The following is a 6,466-nucleotide window of genomic DNA, read 5'->3' on the forward strand; positions in this document are numbered from 1 at the left end:
AAGGGTAAATTCCAATCAGGTGGCTGAACAATAGTTGCAGAAATCAAAGCTTTATTAAGTATTTCAAATGCTTCTACACAATCATCATCAAAGACAAAAGGAATATATTTTTGTAATAGGTTAGTCAAAGGCCGATAAATTTTTAAGAAGTCCTTAATGAACCTCCTATAAAAACCGGCATGACCAAGGAAAGTTCTTATACCTTTGATGTCCTTGGGACATGTCATCTTTTCAATAGCACCAACTTTAGCTTTATCAACTTCAATACCTCTTTCAGAAATTTTATGCCCCAAGGCAATACCTTCATTCACCATAAAGTGGCACTTCTCCCAGTTCAGGACAAGATTAGTTTCTTCACATCTCTACAAAACTCGATCAAGGTTTCTTAAGCAATCATCAAAAGAGGATCCATAAACGGAGAAATCGTCCATGAAAACCTCAGAAATCTTTTCACAAAAGTGAGAAAATATAGCCATCATGCATCTTTGAAAGGTAGCAGGTGCATTACATAACCCAAAAGGCATACGTCTATAAGAAAAGGTACCGAAAGGGCAAGTGAAAGTGGTCTTTGCTTGATCATCAGCTGACACAAGTATTTGAGAGAAGCCAGAGTAACCATCTAGAAAGCAAAAATGTGTATGTTTGGATAATATTTCTAGCATTTGATCAATGAAAGGCAAAGGGTAATAATCTTTTTAGTAGCTTTATTTAATTTGCGGAAATCAATTACCATCCTATAACCTGTAATAATTCTTTGTGGAATCAATTCATCTTTATCATTAGGAACGACAGTAATACCTCCCTTCTTAGGGACACAATGGACAAGACTTACCCGCTGACTATCAGCAACGGGATAAAATATACCTGCCTCAAGGAGCTTTAATATTTCCTTTCTTACCACTTCTTTCATCTTAGGATTCAGCCGTCGTTGGTGATCAATAAGTGGTTTGGCGTCTTTCTCCAAATTTATTTTGTGTTGACATAGAGTGGGGCTAATGCCTTTAAGATCATCAAGAGTATATCCAATAGTAGCGCAGTGCTTCTTCAGAGTTTTCAATAATTTTTCTTCCTCCTTCTTTGAAAGTTTAGCACTAATAATAACACGATATATCTTCTTTTCATCAAGATAAGCATATTTAAGAGTATTAGGTAATAGTTTAAGCTCAAACACGGGATCACCCTTGGATGGAAGAGGATACCCTAGGATTTCAACAGGCAAGTTGTGTTTTAGAATAGGTCCATGTTTAAAGAATACTTCATCTATTTCCCTTCTTTCATTCATGAACATATCATTTTCATGGTCTAGCAAATATTGTTCTAAATGATCAGTGGGAGGCACGGCAATAGAAGCAAGACCAATAATTTCATCTTTACTAGGCAATTCTTTATCATGGGGTTGTCTACGAAATTTAGCAAAATTAAACTCATGAGACATATCCCCTAAACCAACAGAAACAATATATTTATTGCAGTCTATCTTAGCATTAACAGTATTCAAGAAGGGTCTACCAAATATAATGGGACAAAAGCTATCTTGTGGGGAACCAAGAACAAGAAAATCAGCATGATATTTAACCTTCCCACACAAGACTTCAACATCTCTAACAATCCCAATTGGTGAAATAGTGTCTCAATTGGCAAGCTTAATTTTAACATCAATTTCTTCTATCTTAGCAGGTGCAATATCATGCATAATTTCTTTGTATAAGGAATGAGGTATTGCACTTGCACTAGCACCCATATCACATAAGCCATGATAGCAATGATCTCCTATTTTAACAGAAATAGCAGGCATGCCTACAACAGGTCTATGTTTATTTTTAGTATCAGGTCTAGAAATTCTACCAGTCTCATCACAGAAGTAAATAACATGCCCATCAATATTATCGACCAAGAGATCTTTAACCATAGCAACACTAGGTGCAAGAAGTATCGAGCATGAAGCGATTATTGAGAGAAAGCCGAGCATAAAAATTTTGAATAATCATTTCTCTTGAGACCTCATGATTGGGGCATGAATATAACATTGACTTAAGCCTCCCCCAAGCTTGAGCGATGCTTTCTCCTTTGCGAGGCCAAACATTATATATATAATTACGATCACGATGAACAAGATGCATAGGATAAGACTTCTGATGAAATTCCAATTTCAATTGCTTGTAGTCCCATGATCCCATATCATCACATAGCCTATACCATGTCAATGCCTCTCCCTTCAAAGATAAAGGGAAGACCTTATTCTTGATAACATCATCGGGCATACCTGCAAGCTTAAATAATCCACAAACTTCATCCACATAGATTAAGTGCAAATCATGATGCAATGTTCCATCTCCAGCAAAAGGATTAGCTAGCAGTTTCTCTATCATACTCGAAGGGATTTCAAATTAAACATTTTCAGTAGGTTCAGTAGGTTGAGGAGCAACTCTTTGCTCTACTGGTCGCGGTGAAGATACCCCAAACAAGCCACTCAAAGGATTATGTTCCACAGTAACAAGTGACAGTAAATTTCAGCACACTATATAAATTTTTCCTTACCAAATTCCACCACCAAAGGCGCTTCACTCCCCAGCAACAGCGCCAGAAAAGACTCTTGATGACCCACCCAAGTATAGGGGATCTATCGTAGCTTTTCGATAAGTAAGAGTGCCGAACCCAACAAGGAGCAGAAGGAAATGATAAACAGTTTTTAGTAAGGTATTCTCTGCAAGCACTGAAATTGTCGGTAACAGATAGTTTTGTGATAAGGTAATTTGTAACGAGTAGCAAGTAATAAAAGTAAATAAGGTGCAGAAAGAAGGCCAATCCTTTTTCTAGCAAAGGACAAGCCTGGAGAAACTCTTATATGAAGGAAAGCGCTCCCGAGGACACATGAGAATTATCGTTAAGCTAGTTTTCATCACGTTCGTATGATTCACGTTCAGTACTTTGATAATTTGATATGTGGGTGGACCGGTGCTTGGGTGCTGTCCTTACTTGGACAAGCATCCCACTTATGATTAACCCCCAATGCAAGCATCCACAACTACAACAGAAGTATTAAGGTAAACCTAACCATAGCATGAAACATATGGATCCAAATCAGCCCCTTACGAAGCAACGCATAAACTAGGGTTTAAGCTTCTGTCACTCTAGCAACCCATCATCTACTTATTACTTCCCAATGCCTCCCTCTAGGACCAAAAAATGGTTAAGTGTCATGTAGTCGACGTTCACATGACACCACTAGAGGGATGACAACGTACATCTCATCAAAATATCGAACGAATACCAAATTCACATGACTACTAATAGCAAGACTTCTCCCATGTCCTCAGGAACAAACGTAACTACTCACAAAGCATATTCATGTTCATAATCAGAGGGGTATTAGTATGCATAATGGATCTGAACATATGATCTTCCACCAAGTAAACCAACTAGCATCAACTACAAGGAGTGATCAACACTACTAGCAACCCACAAGTACCAATCTGAGGTTTGGATACAAAGATTGGATACAAGAGATGAACTAGGGTTTGAGATGAGATGGTGCTAGTGAAGATTTTGATGGAGATTGACCCCCCTCCCAATGAGAAGATCGTTGGTGATGATTTCCCCCTCCCGGAGGGAAGTTTCCCCGGCAGAACAGCTCCGCCGGAGCCCTAGATTGGTTCCGCCCAGGTTTTGCCTCGTGGCGGCAGAGTTTCTTCCCCAAAGCTTGCTTATGATTTTTTTTCGGACGAAAGACCTCATATAGCAGAAGATGGGCATCGGAGGGCCACCAGGGGGCCCACGAGGTAGGGGGGCGCTCCCCCCACCCTCGTGGCCAGGGTGTGCCCCCCTCTAGAACTTTCTTCGCTCATTAATTTTTTATATATTCTTGAAATAACTTCCGTGAAGTTTCAGGACTTTTGGAGCTGTGTAGAGTAGGTCTCTAATATTTGCTCCTTTTCCAGCCCAGAATTCCAGCTGCCGGCATTCCCCCTGTTCATGTAAACCTTGTAAAATATGAGAGAATAGGCATAAGTATTGTGACATAATGTGTAATAACAACCCATAATGCAATAAATATCGATATAAAAGCATGATGCAAAATGGACGTATCAAACACCACTCTCCAAAAGGTAATAGATGGTGTGTTGATGATGAACTCACTACAAAAAAATACACTTCCGCGATGATACATGTTGGTCATAGTAGGTCGCATTTTCTGTCATGCATGTACATCCATGACGATTTTATGACAGAATCAAGATAGTCATACCTGTGCTGTGTAGAAGTGTTCCATGAAATTACCAAAATTATCATCACGGAAGTGGACACTTCCATGACGATAAATCCCGCGTCACCGAAGTGCTTTCGTCAAGGGTGACCGACACGTGGCATCCACCGTAACGGAACGCCGTTAAGCTATCGGGTCGGGTTTTGGATCCAATAACCCATTAACAGCCCCGGCCAATGGGGATTTTCCAAGTGTAAAATCATCATTGGCTGGAGGAAACATGTGTCGGTTGATGACCCACAAGTATAGGGGATCTATCGTAGTCCTTTCGATAAGTAGGAGTGTCGAACCCAATGAGGAGCAGAAGGAAATGATAAGCGGTTTTTAGCAAGGTATTCTCTGCAAGTACTGAAATAAGTGGTAACAAATAGTTTTGTGATAAGATAGGTTGTAACGAGCAACAAGTAACAAAAGTAAATAAAGTGCAGAAAGGTGGCCCAATACTTTTGTAGCAAAGGACAAGCTGGAACAAACTCTTATAATAGGAAAAGCGCTCCTGAGGACACATGGGAATATCGTTAAGCTAGTTTTCATCACGTTCATATGATTCGCGTTCGATACTTTAATAATTTGATATGTGGGTGGACCGGTGCTTGGGTGCTGTTCTTACTTGAACAAGCATCCCACTTATGATTAACCTCTATTGCAAGCATCCGCAACTACAACAAAAGTATTAAGGTAAACCTAACCATAGCATGAAACATGTGGATCCAAATCAAACCATTACGAAGCAATGCATAAACTAGGGTTTAAGCTTCTGTCACTCTAGCAACCCATCATCTACTTATTACTTCCCAATGCCTTCCTCTAGGCCCAAAAAATGGTGAAGTGTTATGTAGTCGACGTTCACATAACACCACTAGAGGCTAGACAACATACATCTTATCAAAATATCAAATGAATACCAAATTCACGTGATTACTAATAGCAAGACTTCTCCCTTGTCCTCAGGAACGAACGTAATTACTCACAAAGCATATTCATGTTCATAATCAGAGGGGTAATAATATGCATATAGGATCTGAACATATGATCTTCCACCAATTAAACCAACTAGCATCAACTACAAGGAGTAATCAACACTACTAGAAACCTATTAGCACCAATCCCGGACTTTGAGACAAGAATTGGATACAAGAGATGAAGTAGGGTTTGGAGATGAGATGGTGCTGGTGAAGATGTGGATGAAGATTGCCCTCTCCCGATGAGAGGAGCGTTCGTGATGAAGATGGTGATGATTTCCCCCTCCCGAAGGGAAGTTTCCCTGGCAGAACAACCGGAGCTCTAGATTGGATCCGCCAAGGTTCCGCCTCGTGGCGGCGGAGTCTCGTCCCGAAAAGTTCCTTCCTATCTTTTTCTCATCGAAAGACCTCATATAGGAGAAGATGGACGTCGAAGAGCCACCAGGGGGCCCATGAGGTTGGGGGGCGTGCCCTAGGGGGGCGCCCCCCACCCTCGTGAGCAGGGTGTGGGCCCCCTGGCCTTCATCTTTGGCGAGGATTTTTCTTTATTTATTTTAAGACGTTCCGTGGAATTTCAGGACTTTTGGAGTTGCGCAGAATAGGTCTCTAATATTTGCTCCTTTTCTAGCCCAGAATTCCAGCTGCCGGCATTCTCCCTCCTTATGTAAACCTTGTAAAATATGAGAGAATAGCCATAAGTATTGTGACATAAAGTGAGATAACAGTCCATAATGCAATAAATATTGATATAAAAGCATGATGCAAAATGGACGTATCAACTCCCCCAAGCTTAGACCTCGCTTGTCCTCAAGCGAAAAGCCGATAACAATAAATATGCCCTCATGTTTAGAGGTAGAGGCGTCGATAAAAAAATACGGACATGAAGGCATCATGATTATTCTCATAACAGCAACATATATAGATTTTGTCATATGATTACTTATGTTCAAGTGATGATCTATTCACAATGCAAAAGTATAAATCATCGGGCTCCGAGAAACTATAATCTCAGTCATTGAAGCAATTGCAATTTATCATAACATTAGAAAGAGTCTATGTCAGAGCTAAAAAGCAAGTCCACATACTCAACTATCATTTAGTCCTTCATAATTGCTAACACTCACGCGATACTTGTGGTTACAAAGTTTTAATCGGACACAGAGAAAGATAGGGGCTTATAGTTTTGCCCCCACAACCTTTTACCTCAAGGGTAATGTCAACAATAATGGTTCATGCTCCC

Source organism: Triticum dicoccoides, chromosome 4A (genome assembly GCF_002162155.2).
Source record: "Triticum dicoccoides isolate Atlit2015 ecotype Zavitan chromosome 4A, WEW_v2.0, whole genome shotgun sequence".
Classification (NCBI taxonomy): Eukaryota; Viridiplantae; Streptophyta; class Magnoliopsida; order Poales; family Poaceae; genus Triticum; species Triticum dicoccoides.